This window comes from Pinus tabuliformis, chromosome Q (assembly GCF_031772625.1).
Source record: "Pinus tabuliformis cultivar Carrire ecotype Pingquan chromosome Q, CPIR1, whole genome shotgun sequence".
NCBI lineage: Eukaryota > Viridiplantae > Streptophyta > Pinopsida > Pinales > Pinaceae > Pinus > Pinus tabuliformis.
In genome coordinates this window covers 434,663,845-434,681,377 of record NC_142296.1, presented here as the reverse complement: position 1 = coordinate 434,681,377, position 17,533 = coordinate 434,663,845, and positions in this window count along the sequence as shown.

The window sequence follows — 17,533 nt, the reverse complement described above, 5'->3', positions numbered from 1 at the left end:
CAGGTTCCCAAAGGCGGACATCATGTTGGATATTATCCTTTAAAGACCCCATGAACACATCAATCCTATGCTCCTCTGGAATATCTTTTACCCTTATGTTCAATTTTTGGAACTCCTCAATGTGCTCCATTATTGAACCCTTTTGTTTGAGACTTATCAATTGGCTAAAAAAAGTGTTGCTTTTTGTATCCTCATAATGTGCTATCAATTCTTCCGTAAAAATTGCCCAAATGATAAATTGTTTACGAGAACAAAGCCATTGATACCATACAAACTGATTTGGTTCCAAATATACAGATGCCATACGTACCTTTTGTGCATTTTTCACATTATTGAGATCGAAGAATTGCTCCATCTATAATATCCATGTGGCGGGATCCTTGCCATCAAACTTCCTCATATCGATTTTTGGAATATGATGATTCTTCAATCCAACATTAGCGTCTATGGAATCATGATTAACATTTCTTTTGTTCTCATCATGAGTTTCCTTTAGTACCCTTTCACCCTTAGGGACCATTTCTTGTAGCAACTTATTCATATTTATCATCAATTCGTCCATGTCTGTCTTCAAATCTATCTTCAAATCATCAATCTTAGCTTCCACGTCAATCATCTTAGCTTCTACGCCTTTCTTTAAACAATCCATCTTAGCTTCTACACCTTTCTTTAAACCATCCATCTTAGCTTCTACATCTTTCTTTAAACCATCCATCTTAGATTCTGTTCCTTTTTGTGCAAGGGACAGTTGTTGCACTTGGTCTTGTAATTTTGATATATCATGTTGCATTTCTTCCTCTTATTCATGAGTCATGCTAGAGCTTTCAGGTTCCTTACTAGGTGTTTGCATTTTCTTTCCTCGGGGCATCAGTTACCGATAATAATGCTCTACTATGCCCTTTGAATTCCTTCAAAATAAATTTTCAAACCAAGCTTAAGCAAAAATTTAAGAAAATCTACACACCTTTTTTCACTTTGTAGGAGCTTGATATTGCCTCTGATGTATCTCTGTACTTTCCAATCATCTAGTTCTAAATTTGTGATCTGTAGTAGCCTTCTGTGTCCTCTTTCCAATTCCACAAGTCTGAGCCAAATTGGATTCTCCAAGGACGCGTTATATGAAATCTCCCACAGTGACTTGCTTTTAGACTGGTTCAGTAGAGTGAACTTGTACGACGTGCCACGAGTCACTGTTTCCACCTTTGAATCTGAAACACACATACAAGAAACTACAGTGCGTCCTCTTTCTGTACCTTTTTACGAAATTGCAATCCGATCCTCAGAGAGAGAGTTATGATGATTTTCCCCAGGTCACCTGTTTTGAATGTAATTCAGGAGTCTGCAAAAATGCCAACTTCCTCAGATCATATCTCCGAAAATATTGCTCGAAAAGCTCTGAAATTTGGACCCAAGGTTCAGCGCCAATTCTTCTCAAATGGGGTTTTTTTGCGACTTCTGAAACGTCATAGAAAAAAAGTTATAGTGAAAATTCCACGATGACCTGTTTGGAGCAGCGAAACCCTAGAATCCAAAGCTCTGATACCAAATGTTATGAAACCAGCTCAAGAAAAGATAGAAAAGATAGATCAACGCCTTAGAATTCAGCCTCTTCGAGGGGGAAACCTCCTTTACATTACATAAATGAACAATTCTTGGATGATTCAAATGACAAAACCTCCTTTCTATATATAGGAGTCTATGGAGTCACAATATAATCCAGCCGACCTAAAAATAATAATATAAAGCCACAAAAATAACAATAGAGGGATTCTATGGGGCACATAAATAACAATATGGGGGTAATAGGGGCACAAAAATATAAATAAGGGGTATAACTACAATAGTAATGGGGTAATCACTAGTATTATAGGGACCCAACATCTCATATCCTGACAGACTCAAAACAACATTCTGCACGAAGTGGGGTACATTTGCATTTAGAAGAATGTCATTTGGCCTGGTCAATGCTGGTGTGAAATTTCAATGTGCCATGGACATTGAATTTCATCAACTCATTGGGCAGATCATAGTGTTCTATGTGAACGGTGTTACAGTGTTTTCAAAAATGATATTTGACCACCTACGCCATTTGAGGAAAATATTTGAGCGATGTCCAAATACAAGATATCCATTAATCCCAAAAAGAGAATTTTCACAGTGCCTGAGGGAAATATCTTGGGCCATATTATCGCAAAGAGTAGGATTAAGGTAGACCCTGACATGGTAAAAGCCATTACATAGATTCCCTTTCCAGTCAATAATAAAGTTATGAAGTCCTTCCTAGGGAAGATTAACTTCCTTTGTAATTTTATCTCTGATTATGCTCAGATTGTTAAACCCATGTAGGAGATGGTGAAGAAAGATGTGATATACAAATGGGATAAAAGGGAAAAGGATCCATTTTACCATGTCAAGAAAGATATTGTAGAAGCACCCACTTTGTATAGCCCATGTTTCAGCAAATATTTTCTGCTCTACACCTTCACTTTTGATACTTCTCCTGCCGTAATTCTTACTTAGAAGAATGATCAAAATAATGAGAGACCAACATATTTCATGAGCACTAGCCTTTAAGGACAAAAAATCAACTTCCCCACTATTGATAAGCTGACACACATAGTTTATGAGGAGGTGAAGCACTTCTAACCCTATCTCTTAAATAACCATTATATTATCTTTGTGTCACACCCAACAATTAGATCATTGTTTTTTCAACAAGAGTTGTGGGTGAGAAGAGTGAACTAGATGACTGGTTTACAGGAGTATGACTTAGAATTCAACCAATTCATACAATCAAGGGCTATGGTTTATGTCAGCTAGTAGAAAAATTAGTAGATGCGAAAGAAGAATATTTGTCTAGTTAGGAGCATGAAATTGAAATGTACAATGTTGAGAGAGCTTCCCCCAATACCATTGTGTACTCTTGGTACATAGATGTTCAACAGTATGTTGAGCATGAAACCTTTCGCTCCCACTTATCCACATGGAAGAAGAGGGAACTTAGACTAAAAGAATTATCTTATCAGTTGGTGCATGGGGTGCTTTTCTGAAAGCACCATAATGGAGTTTTGCTTAGATGCTTGGAAGTGCACGACTCAAAGAAAGTACCATGTGATCTCCACAATGAACCAACTGAGGGACACTTTGTGGGTAACACAAATGCACACAAGGTTATGCGGGTTAGTTTTTATTGGCCCAAATTATTCAAAGATTCTCATGCTTATGCCCACAAATGTTCATTTTGTCAAAGGTGTGCTGAAAAAGCAAAGAGCTCAGCCACCCCATTGCAGCCTATTGTAGTGGACAAACCATTTCAACAATGGGGCTTAGATGTGATTGTTGAAATATTTTTTCACTCATCAAATAAGCACCACTATATCATTGCTGCTATAGGCTATTTCACGTGGTGGATAGAAGAAGTTCTGCTCAAACAAGTGAATGATCAGGAAGTCATAAGCTTACTTAAACATAACACCATCTCCAGGTTTGACATTCCAACTTCACTTGTTTTTTACAATGCAACATATTTTTCATCATTATAATTATATGATTTTTCATTGGAAAATGAAATTGTATTGAAAAATTCATCTAACTACTAACCACATGGAAATGGTCTTGCTGAGTATACAAACAAAAACCTCATCAACATTATAAATAAGACCTTTTTCCCTAAATAGAGGAACTGGCACTCTGCTTTGGTGAATGCTTTGTGGGTTGACCGAGCCATGCAGAAACATTCTCTAAACAACTCTCCTTACTTCCTAGTGTATGGAAAGGAACCCACCCTACCCCAAACATCTACTATACTTCCCTTCAACTTTCACAAGAGTATTAGGGAAAGTCATGATTATTGGTTCATCGTAGAATAGACAGCCTTCACAAGTTGTGGGAAGAAAGGAAAAAAGAAAAAGAGAAAATTTCACTTCACCAGATTCGTATCAAGAGGTGGTTTGACAAGAATTTTGTTACGAGGAATGAATTCAGTGTGGGTGACTTAGCCTTGAAGTCGGACAAATACCATGATGACAAAGGAAACCATAGTAAGTACCAATCACTTAGGATTGGACCGTTCATTATTGACAAAAAACTTGGCCAATGCACATTTCATCTGCAATCACTAGACGGGAAGATTGACTCTCTTCTTGTTAATGGCAAAAACTTAAAAAATTATTTTCAATGATGATCTGGGGTTGTGCCCTTCCCTATGTACCTAGTTTCTTTTCTTGTTTGTTTGTTGTTGGTCTTGTTTTTTTTTTCGTTTGTGTAAATAACTGTCATGATTGAACATGTTTTCTGGCTTCTTTGCATGTGGCTAAATTGAAAAGAGTCTTGTGAAACCAAAAGATTTGGCTAACTTTCATCTTCCTTATTTTTTTTGGGTCACATATTTTGGTCAATGAAGTTCTAATGGAAAATAAAATCCATTTGTAAGGAGAGTTTTGGTCAAACCATGATCCTTGGGTCTATGATGGAAACATTATGCTACACTTGGTCCTTATGTTTCATTGTTTTCATGCTTATCTAATCAATAGATGAGGAAAAGGGGAAGAATATAAATGAGAAAACCCAAATCAGAGGTCTCTATATGCTTCTCTGAAGGAAAAACTACTCCTCTCAATAAGTCAGTATCCCTCCTTCGCCCACAAAATGAATAAGTGACAATGCATAATCCTTTTAAATATATAAATAAAGGCAAAAGAGGAGAAAGGCTTCCTGCACAGAGAGGTGAAGCAAGCAACTCCACCGCGATACTGTCAAGGCTTGCTGGTAGCAAGGAAATGTTTTTGTTCCTATAATGACTCTATTTGGGTACTGTCCAGGCCTGCTTGCAGCAGAGCAACACCAAAGCTAAAAAGATATACTCTGAAAATATAAAGCTCATAAACTTCACTACCCTTTCCAATTAGAAACATTGCAAAATTTTTGAAACTTATGCTTGTGTTCAACCAAGAAAGGCACAAAGGGGACCATGTTTATTCATAGGGTAAGTGGGGAAGCAAAAGTGATCTACAAGATGAATCAATACTCGTTGAAGAACTGAGACCCTTCACAAAAAGAGTTAACCAAGACAGAGAAGCTAGAATTCCACTAGTATCTCGCCAAGTGTTGTCACTTCTACAACACGCTCCAAAATTTTGTCCTGCACCAAATTTCAAATCCTACCTTGGTCTTGAATATTGTCGTTGCAAACATTGAATTCCATTCCATGCATTTTCTTTAAGTGTTTTGTTCCTTTTTGCAAGAAAGGCAAAATGTTGTATCTTTGCATGTTAGTTGTCGAATAATGTGTATACTATTGTTTTGGTGGTTTTAACGGGTTATCTTTGGGAAATTGAGTTTATTTAATCATGTAAACATCCACCACACTCATTCCCAAAGTTTTAAGCACTATTGCACAAGTGTCGTCACGGTCGTCGCAAAGTGTATCTTTGGTGTCGCACTTGTCGTAAGCCATCGCAAAATTGTTGCATTGAGGGAAATGTGTGGTTCATGTGTCACGAATGATCTATTTTGTTGTGTCATCAATTGTTCTAAGTGGGTGGTCATAGTCAAATCATGTCACTAATCACATCAGTCCACTGATCCCACGCTTAGCCAATTTTCAGAAATTTCCCAGCAACTTAGCTTCATCTGACCTTCCCCAACTACGTATTGCATAGTTAAAACCCTCAAGCTACAACCTTATCCCTTGACATAATGCAATACACATTCCCTGCCTCACAAGACTACACACTGCGCAGTTCCAGTGTTCAAGCCCAGACCTTGGCACCTAGAATTGCAAAATATGGCCCTCCAGCCTAGTCTCAACTATGCATTGTGTAGTATTTGAGCTCAATCTTAGCCCTTCAGCTCCTGAGATGTAAAATTTTAGAGTTACCCAACCTCCTTTTACTTCTATAACTATGCAATAGGATGATCCAATGCCCATCCCCTCATCCTATCACACTGACCTCGCAAACTGCGTAGTTTCCTTCCTCAATCCATCCTGAATTGTGCATTGTGTAGTCTCAACGTTCAAGTTTCACCCTTGACTACCTGAGATGTGAAATTGTGCATTCACTAAGCCTCTTTCCCATCATTCCATCCAATTCTAGCTTAGTCAATGTTTCAACATGTACCATCTTAGACTAGGGGTTTATCGGACTGATGTCATGTCATCATGAGTGAATTGTAGATGAAGGCACCTTATCATACCATGATAGGATGATGATGAAGGATATGAAGAAGGGAAACATGCCAAAGGACGTATTTGTAGCTGATTATGCAAGCTAATCAACCAAGAGAAAGTAGAGGGACACCAATTTGTGATCACAACTCAAGACTCAATATCATTGAAGACTCTGTACCTCTAAGCCATGTGGAGGTGAACAAAAGAGAGTACTCAAGAAGACACATAGCAAGCCATAGAAAGAATGACTTGGCATTTCCATCTCATTATGTAGTCTCTATCAGTAGTGGCATGTCATGTCATGTCTTGATTCATCATATGCCACATCATTATTGTGGATTATGTAATTACTTATTCAAAATGTATTGTAAAGTGGAAGTCCAAGGGACACATATAGAATATGAAGTGTCATGTAAAGTTGAAAAGTCATGGGAAGTCAAACAATCATGAGGGTAGTTGAATAGTCACTACGAAGATGAATCATCACCTCATTAGTTATGTATACACCCTCGTTTATGAGCAAAGGATTTCTCACCTGGACTCCTCCCACAAGGCATCAGAGAGACAATCTAGTTCTTTTGGGGAGAAAGGAGTGGCTCCAACACTCCACTATTAGAGCTATTGGTGTTCATTGTATACATGTGTCTTGGAACTTTTACTTAATATTGGAATCCTCATTCCAACACATTATTCATGCATGGATTATGAATATTTATAAGACTAATCTATGGATGTTTGTAATTCATGTTTGCTTTTATCTATGCTAAAGTAATTGAACTATTTTGGTTATTTTAGTACTTATCATATTGAGAATGTGTTGTAATGGTTACTATTGTTGTCACATCCTTGTGGACTATTCCTTTGGATATTAGATATAGCTCTCTTGTTGATTGGTTGTAATTATTGTCACATCTTTGTGGACTATTCTACTGGATGTTAGACACATCCTTCTTGGTTATGTGTGCCTCTACTAGGGTGGTACTATTACCTCTCTCTTAGAGGCTCACTTTCTTTTTTCCCTCTACAGTATAAGACTTTTGACACACTTACAACTGAAGACTCACCTGACACACTCACTTGCTTTTTGAAGGCACATTTGCATTCCTCTCTCTTGCTCACAGTTAGAGCCAAGGAAAATCTTTAAGAAACTGACAACTTGGCCATATTCTAGATGGGGCTCCTATCCCAAACAATGTGAGGTATAATTGAGACCACATATTAGGGAGACCCCTTCAATGTTGGTGGGTCCAACACCATCAACATAATTCCATTTGGGCTTATCAACGTCGGTGCTACTTTTCAAAGAGAGATGGACATCACCTTCCACAACCTTATTGGTTAAAGTGTAGTTGTTTATTTGGATGATGTTACAATGTTTTCCAAGAGAACATCAAACCATGTACATCATCTGAAACGAATATTTGAGTGATGCCAAAAGTATGTGATTTCTCTTAATCCCAAGAAAATTGTCTTTTGTGTGTCTAATGGAACTATATTAGGGCACATCATTGTAAAAAGAAAAATTAATACTAATCTCAAGAGGATCAAAGCCATTACATAGATCTTGTTTCTAGTGAATAAGAAGGCCATACAGTCTTTCTTAGGAAAGATCATTTTCCTAAGAAAAATCATCTCTAATTGCGCCTAGATAGTTAAGCCTACCCAAGAGGTGATTAAGAAAGAGACAACATACAAATGGGATAAATGGGAAAAGGTATCTTTTTCTCAAATAAAGAAGGAAATTTCTTATGCACCCACATTATTCAACCCCGACTATGGCAAATATTTCCTGCTTTATACCTTCACTTCGAATTCGTCGATTGTGGTTGTATTAACTCAAAAGGATGTTTAAGGAAATGAGCGACCTATTTATTTTATGAGCACTAGTCTATAGGGGCTTGAATTAAAGTACCATTCCATCGAAAAACAAGAATATGCTATATATAAGGTAGCTAATTATTTTAAGCTCTATCTTTTGAAAGCTCACATAATCAGATGTGTACCTGATCGAGTGGTAAGAACATTGTTCGTGCTGCAGGAGTTGGGTGAGAAGAGGGCTAGATGGATAACCTATTTACAAGGATATGATATGGAATTAAAACCAATTCATACCATAAAGGGTCATGGCATTTGTAAGGTAGCAACCAAAGTAAGAGATTCTCTCGAGAAAGATCTTACAGGTTGGGAGCAGGAGATAGAAATGTACAATATTGAACATGTTCCTAAGTCCATGTCTACAGTGCCATGGTATGCTGACATATGGAAATTTATAGAGCATGGCACCTTTCCCATGCACTTATCAAATAAACAAAAGATGGAAATCCATTTGAAATCTCTATCTTACCAAGTAGTTCACGGAGTGCTTTTTAGAAATCACCACAATGGTGTCCTTCTAATATGCCTTCAGCCATAGGATACAAAGAAGGTACTTAGAGACTTGCATGATGGACCAATAGGTGGTCACTATGTGGGTGACACTATAGTGCATAAAGTTATGAGGGCTGGTTATTATTGGCCCACTCTATTCAAATATTCTCACACTTATGTCTGCAAGTGCCTAGCTTGTGAGAGGTGTGCCAACTAAGATAAAAGGTCAACTGCCCCATTGCTACTAGTATCAGTTGAGGAACCTGTTAGTGCCTAGATTTACCTTAGGCTGAGTGTTGTGGGGAAAAATGCCTATGCAGGACGATCCTATCCACCTAAGGTGTGACAGTGCCTTAGCAACAAACAGAGACAGCTATTCTAGTATTCTTCCTTTATGAATTAGAATGAAGAGAGATGGATGGACTAACCGGTGTCTTCCGTTTGTCCCTCGATCTAGTTTCTCTTCTCTTGGAGAGTTCCTAGCTACTTGCCTTCTCGCTCTCCCAGCTTCAACGGGTTTCTGCAAGATCAGAAGAGAAGAACACTACACAAGACATAGATTCATATTCATAACTAGTTCAGGATTAGAAGTAAACTAAACATACTAATGCAATCATACATCAAAGATACACCAGTATATAGGAGAAACCAAGATAGCTTTATTGATGAATAAAAAGGTTCAGGAAGAGATACAACCCAGAGGGCTCCAATCCAGCATCTCCTTCCCAGCAAAATGGAATTCCTATCTTCACCTCCCTTCAAAGCATTAAGCACCCAATGATTCTGATCTCAAACCAACAACAATTCTTTACAATAACAAAATTCCAGCCTCCAGATCTCATGGAGGAGAGATCCATATATAGATGTTTGGAGAGAGGATGAGTTAGCTTGAGATCTGACTAGTGTCCTCTCCTTCTGTCAGTTCTTGATTCCACTTGGAGGTTCTTGCTTCCACTTGGAGATTTTGGAACCTCTTACTCATCATAGTCGAATTCCCTGAGGCAAGTGTCATTTTGGAAGCCTCCTGGGTTTTGACACCTTGAGAAATGAGCTTGCCACATGTCCACTCTCGCTCAGCGCAGGTAGCCAGTGTTGGCTTTGACATTCAGCGCAGGTAGCCAGTGTTGGCTTTGACATTCAGCGCAGATAGCCAGTGGAGCCATTGACATGATCCTGAATTGACTTGTTTTTGAGCAGATTCTGGTGGAGAACTTCTGTGAATTGCTGTGGTTTGTTAGCCTTGTTCCTCTAGGGGTAGGAACAACATGTTTAGGGACTTTGGATCCCTTAGATTATGGACATTTCATGCTCAATGCTGTAAGGCACAAAAATGTCTATAACAGTTGCCCCCTAAAGTATGAGGCCGTTTATCGGGTGAAATGCTTTATCCAGGAGGGTCCGAAGTTCATCCAATGCTGGGAGGAGACCTGTAATAAGATACAATACAATACATTATTTTCCATACTGCTTTCATGATCTAGCTGAGGCGGGCATTCCCATGCTCAGCTTTATAAATTCATTTTTTTGTACATAGAGTAGACAATCGTCTGATGGTAGACTGATAATTTTGATGAAATTATCATCCTTTGAGTAGGATGATCATCTGCTGCAATGATGTACATGTCAATGTCTTTATTTTTTCTGAATATATATCGCAGCCCGGATGGATGAAACTAGATCCGGGGTCTTCAAACTCGTTCGATCTTCACTCTAAGTACAAGTCGATCCATGTGAGAAATGTTCTGAAGTCGAACATGGAAAGACGTCGCTTGATTACCGGTCAATGAGGTAAACCGTTAACAAGCGCGAGAGGAATCACCGATAATGATAATGACCCTCAAGGTACTGCAGTACAATTCACGTGGTGTGAATAAAGGACTTGGCGTCGAACACCACGCAAAATCTTTCGGTCGAAGGTCATTGATGTATACCTGTCGCTGGAAGTGAGAAACTTGCCATTGAGGCATGCAAGCTTCAAAGTACTGAAGGGGTTGTTCCTAGATCGACTTCTTGGATAATGAGCTGATGTCGACAAGAAGCGATCCGTCAAAGGAGGGCCTTAATGAATCCCACATCAGTGACACGGAACGGAGCTAATGATTTTGATGGAGGTGAAAACGATCTGTGACATATGATTCAGGGTGGCGGTCATGAAAGGATGAAGGATAATGTATGGCAGTGGATGGGACACGGTTGAATTTTCTGAACGACTTCTCTTGAACATATGGCGACACTGATGCGATGGATCGGTAGCATTACCCCAAATATGGATGGTATGGCGAGACCATGGTGATGTGACCGGTGAATGAAACAACCCAACCCGATTGTGGTACGGAGGAAAAGTGCCATGTTCAAGAGCGACTTGCTACCATCAAAGTTTTCTTTAGTTTCTCAAAATTTTTCCCCAGTCATTGCTGACCAGTACCTCTTTATTTTTGTCAAGCTTGAGGAGGATAACATATGCTTGTTCTATAACCTGCCCTTTGGGCAAGCACATCGCTATGTTTTAACGAACCTAGTGATAGTGAAACTCGTTCTCATCTAAAGACAAGTTTGTCGCTATTTAATGATTTTAACGAGTCTAACGACAAAGACAACTCGGTCCCTTTTCATTTTTAGAGAGTCTGAAAAGGTACGTAAAGATAACTCCAAAGTTCCTTTTTCGTCATCTAATCCCTTAAGTCTGAAAAAGTATAAAACAATACAGAAGGGATGAGTTTTCGATAGTTTTAACGAGCCGAACAAAACAAGCGCTCGATCTTTTTGTGCAATAATCCCTCAGGTCCAAAAAGATTAAAATCTAGAGGAGCGATAACACTTCCGGTTGATTTAACGAGCTGGAAGGCCAAAACTCGGCAATCTTTTCATATTTTACGAGTCAGATGAAAAGAGCTTAAAGAAGACTCGTCTTTTGAGGAACGAGTGATAAAGCAGGTTAGCAGCTGATTCCAGGTACAGGTTGGAATTTTCCAATCACGGCAGTGTCACAAGGATGGCTAGTTGAAATCACTCTTCGCAGCTGTTCCTCAAAATGGGTAAACAATCAAATGGAGGTGAATGATCGGCCAAATGAAAAGTGGAGGTGACGGTGCAAACACGACCAAGGCTTTAATGGCTGGTAAGGTTACATTCACAGTGGTTATTTACCGGGTAGTTCATTTTTTAACGAGCTTAAACGCGGATTGAAACACTTGCTCGATCTTATGTTTATTTTTTAACGAGCATGAACTATGTGCTAAAACTGCTCGGATCTTGCGTTTATTTTTTAACGAGCATGAACTGTGTGCTAAAACTGCTCGAATAACCCAGTCATATGATAAGAGTGTCTCATTGAAGATGCTATTTTTAGGGAGCTTAGATCTTACGTAAGCTTTGCTCCGGATCCTTTCGTTATGCAAGCGGAAACGACTAATCCTACGAGTTTAACGGGTTAGACCTACAGGTTTAAAGGGAGGACCTAAAAATTTAAAAAATAAATAGCCGCCCCTTGCTAGCACTCCAAAAGGTTTGCATGCCCTTAGGCATAAAGTATGATTTCAAGGTTACCTCTACTTCATTTCCGTCAAAACATTCGTTTCACCGAGAGAGGCCTACCTCTTTCAGGTTACCCAAAGATTGTCTCGTTCGCGGGCACGAATGAAACACTTCTTTGGCGATGTCTACCGAGATAAACAAAGGTGAGCGACGTAGCCCGTCAACTCACATAACTTTGACAAAAGAATCTTATTCTAGAATAACCCTCTTCCTAGACGGACGGGGTACAGACTAGTCATATTCTCCTGCGGAAACCTACTCTATACCCAAAGTTTCTCTGCCGAAGCAGACCAGGACGCATGCTCCTTGGGTTCCAGTCATATCCTCCCAGATTACTCGCGCTCATCACGGGGACGGACCGTGGGTTGAGACACTTCTTGCGTGAAGAGACCATTTAGGGATGGTACATGACTATTTGCGATGCGTGATCCGAGAAACGAAAGTTGGTCCACGAGCTTGACCACTCTTCCTTCATGTGGAAAACACATTACTCTAAAGAGTGAGGAGACGATGGCTTCCATGCAATATATATAGTCTCGTCCAAGGAGTAGGTTATAATCCAAGGGTCCTTGAACGACCATCACGTTCATTTGAACGGTCTTCCCTTTCAATGTGATAGGCACATTGGGGAGGATCCCTAAAGGTCGACTGGTTCCTTTATCAAAGCCTGATAGATTTCTCATTTCAGGCAAAAGCGCTGGCGAGCCAAGCACTTTCCAAGCAATAGAGGAAATGATACTCACAGATGCCCCCTCATCAATAACTGTGCCAACCATTACCATTCTGTATATTTGAACGATAATTCTGAATGGTATGCTAGCTGGCAAGCGGGGTCTGCCTAGTTGGTTCCAGTCGAACGAGACAACTAGGTTGCTTGGTGGTGGGACCGAATAGACGGCCGGGTATGACCCTGACGAAGTTCCTTCCTACGATAAAGGAATGGGAAAATTTCCCCCTTGTTCGTCAGAGTCTGTGTTGATGAAGAGAACTTGGACGGTGTCGTCTTTATTCTCCTCTGTGATGGTATCATTCGAAGATAGAGCCTCTGAAGGCAAAACCGGGTCAACTGCCGCCTCAACCTTTTGACTTTCTTCAGGTATGGATTCAGACGGTTCATCTTCAATGATAGGTGCTTCGGCTGACCACTTGAGCGGGCCAGCCAGGTTCTCAACTAGTGAAGGACTTGGCAGGAGTTTTTGATATCCAAGAGGAAGTTGCGCTCATAAAATCAGGCGATCTTCCAATACTCTTTTAGCCTCGTCTAAGAAGGGACAACGGTGGATGGCATGGTCGCCTTCAGATAGCTTGCAGGGAAATCTGGCTTTCCCTCTCTGTCCTGTGGCTTCACTTTCACTAGTTGACGGTGTGCTGTCAACATGGCTATCAGAGGTTGACGCCACCGAATTGTGCAAACGGGGAGACCAGTCCCTTAGTATCCGAGGGATGCAGGGACAATCTCTGTGGAAGTGGTCTCCCTTGCATATGACGCATGGCGATTTAGGCCTTGCTAGTGCTGTGTGTGGATTTTTGTCAGACGACACTTGTTTGCCCCCAGTTGCTTTTGGCTCCTTCTTCTTCTTCTCTTTCTTCTTCTTTTTCTTCTTCTCCTTAGGAACTTGGTTTTTTGTTTTACCAGTTCCATCAAGCGAAGAGGAAGGAGGAGAGGAAGAATTATATGAAGTCGAAGGCTGGTGGGCAACTCTGGTCTGGTCTAACTGTTGACTCGACTGTTCAGGAATAGTGGTGTTCTGAACGACATTGGTTGAAAAGAGCCAGGCTGGCAGGCCAATTGTCAATCCTGGAAGTGACCAAGTGGCCATGTGGGGTGCACCAACATCTCCCCAAGAGGAGAAGGGACTAGGATTTCCACCAAGGGGAATTCCTTGGTTGGTGGGCTCCATCTTTTCAACCTAAAGATCAACGCAGGAATAAAGGGTGATTGTTCCGTTTAAAATAAATTTTAACGACGCTTAGACACAACTTGATTTTTCACTTTTAAAGAGTCGAGAAAAAGCTAAAGATGACTCTAGTCTCCTTCGATGTTTTAACGAGCCCGAAGTGACAAATGCTCGGATGGACTTTTTCCGTTATAGAGTCTGAAAAAGGCCAAAAGGAACTGCTCTGGAGTTCTAGGCAGAGGGTGTGCCAAACTTTTCGCAAAACCGCAGAATATTTTTTAGGGTACGGGCGGTCGATCTTCCTGAATGCTGTGTTCAGTGCATTGCGATCAGTAGGGCGGCCGACACGGCTTCCTAAGGATAAAGGTTTTATGCCTATAGGGGTCTCCCAATATATACGCGACGGTACGTGGGAGCACAATCCGTACTGGCGCTATCGTCCCTCAAGAGGAATCACCCACCTTCAACGAGATCGACAGTCACCAGGCTTTACGACGCCGAAACACGTCTCTAGCCTAGACCTCTATGTTGTGCGTTATGTTGCAAAGCGTTGTTAAGTTCATTCAATTTATTTTAGGTTGATCTTTTTAGAAGTTTGCCTTTCTGGATCACCACGAGATGTATGGTACAATTCCTAAATGCAGTCTAAAGATGATAAGCAAGCTTTATATCTTTTCAACTTTGAAAATCCTAGCTACTAAGGGAAAAGAGCAATCAGCACACTCTAATGCACTTTTCCTAAATCAAGCATGCAAAATATTAAAATGCAAATGCACAATGCAGGTTTTTGTTTTCCTCTTTCTTAGTATTGATGCCTACAAAGAAAGCTTTTTGTACAACTTTGAATTTGCTTTTAAATGACAAATACAAACAAGTTTACTTTTTTTCGAAATCAGAAAGGGTAGAAGAGAATACAACACTTTACGACTTTTGAAATGAACACTTGTTTCGACACTTAAAAGAGACAAACTCAAACCAATAAGCAAAAGTAAATGTATAATCAACTGTAAACAGCCAATGAACTCTCTCCTAAGATCACAATGAACAGATCTGAATCAAGGGCTACAGGATGATTATTTCACTCATGCAAAGGAAAACTGTAAATGACGCCACAAACACATAAAAACACTCACAGTCTTTTTGTACAAAAGGAGGCGGAATTTAAGTAGAGAAAAGGAGTTATCAGACTGGTACCTATGCTGGTTACAGGCTGCAAAAATCAGAGATCAAAACAGGGCAAAACAGAGCAGAGAACCCCAGCTGCACAAGGCCAAACTGGTTCAGCGCAACCTCAACACAGGGGTTTTGACATTCAGCGCAGGTAGCCTTCACGGGACCTGCGTTGAAATGCAGAACCTCTTCACAGGGTTCGCGCTGAAGGAGAAACGAGAGTTTCTCACTGGGTTCTGGGTCACAGATTGCTGATTAATCAACGGTTTCAGGCCAAATAAAAGCAACAAGCAAGGTACAATCAAAGGGATGCTTTGAGGGAGTACTAAGATCTATCACAAAGGATCATCAAATCATTTGTGAGTCCATTGTTCAGATCATAGACAAATCCAGTGATTGGATCAAAGCAGCAACTGTCTACTTTGCATCTGAGAAGAGCAAATGCAGTTCGATTGTTGCTGTTGAGTCTATGAAACAAACAATGATAGAGACACAAATAAAATGACTAAACAGATCTCCCCAGCGGAGTCGCCAATTTGTTGTGGGGAAAAATGCCTATGCAGGACGATCCTATCCACCTAAGGTGTGACAGTGCCTTAGCAACAAACAGAGACAGCTATTCTAGTATTCTTCCTTTATGAATTAGAATGAAGAGAGATGGATGGACTAACCGGTGTCTTCCGTTTGTCCCTCGATCCAGTTTCTCTTCTCTTGGAGAGTTCCCAGCTACTTGCCTTCTCGCTCGCCCAGCTTCAACGGGTTTCTGCAAGATCAGAAGAGAAGAACACTACACAAGACATAGATTCATATTCATAACTAGTTCAAGATTAGAAGTAAACTAAACATACTAATACAATCATACATCAAAGATACACCAGTATATAGGAGAAACCAAGATAGCTTTATTGATGAATAACAAGGTTCAGGAAGAGATACAACCCAGAGGGCTCCAATCCAGCATCTCCTTCCCAGCAAAATGGAATTCCTATCTTCACCTCCCTTCAAAGCATTAAGCACCCAATGATTCTGATCTCAAACCAACAACAATTCTTTGCAATAACAAAATTCCAGCCTCCAGATCTCATGGAGGAGAGATCCATATATAGATGTTTGGAGAGAGGATGAGTCAGCTTGAGATCTGACTAGTGTCCTCTCCCTCTGTCAGTTCTTGATTCCACTTGGAGGTTCTTGCTTCCACTTGGAGATTTTGGAACCTCTTACTCATCATAGTCGAATTCCCTGAGGCAAGTGTCATTTTGGAAGCTTCCTGGGTTTTGACACCTTGAGAAATGAGCTTGCCACATGTCCACTCTCGCTCAGCGCAGGTAGCCAGTGTTGGCTTTGACATTCAGCATAGGTAGCCAGTGTTGGCTTTGACATTCAGCACAGATAGCCAGTGGAGCCATTGACATGATCCTGAATTGACTTGTTTTTGAGCAGATTCTGGTGGAGAACTTCTGTGAATTGCTGTGGTTTGTTAGCCTTGTTCCTCTAGGGGTAGGAACAACATGTTTAGGGACTTTGGATCCCTTATATTATGGACATTTCATGCTCAATGCTGTAAGGCACAAAAATGTCTATAACACTGAGGAAGGTAGGATCTAGGGCCAACATCAAACCACGCTTAACCTAGTAGCTAGCCCTACAAGGTCGAGAGACGGCTCTCTCCGGGTCAATCTCAGCAAATTATGATCGATGAGGGATTGAGATGACTGGTAGAAATACTGATCTTAGGCTAGGTATATGTGTGAAAGAGTTTGATTGAATAAAATGATGTTTTTGTTGGCTCAGATGGAAAGGTAGATTTTGGGTGCAGGGATTGAGGCTCAGTCTTGCAGAGATCTCAATGGAGCAAGGTAGGAAATTGTTTTTGACACTTAAAATTGAATGAAATGGAAGGATTAAATAGGTGAGGAGCTGAAGAGGGCAAGAAAGCTCATGGATCCTCTCCAAACAGCTGAAAACATCAAAGGCTAAAGCAAACCTCAAGTAGAGCACTGCAATTTCAATGGATTCTACTTATACACTTGTTTGATTTATCTGAGAAGAAATAAAAGAGATAATGGCATACAGTTACATAAATAAATTCACAATTACAAATGAAAGCACTGTACCAAGATAAATTGCCACATGGATCCCAAAGAGTGCTGCAAATCCTGATCTCAATTCCTTAGCCAAAATGCTAATATAAGTGTACAATGGAGCTCAAGGCTTTCACAAAAGTCCAACCTTCTACCAAAATCCAACCCCTACACTATGAAATTCATAAAATATATACATTTCCTCATCTTTGTACTAAGGGATTGAGCTCAACCATTTTCTTCAAAATAGAATCAGTTACATTAAACTTGGCCGAATTTCTGAAAATAGGTGTTGAAGATGAACTCGTATATCC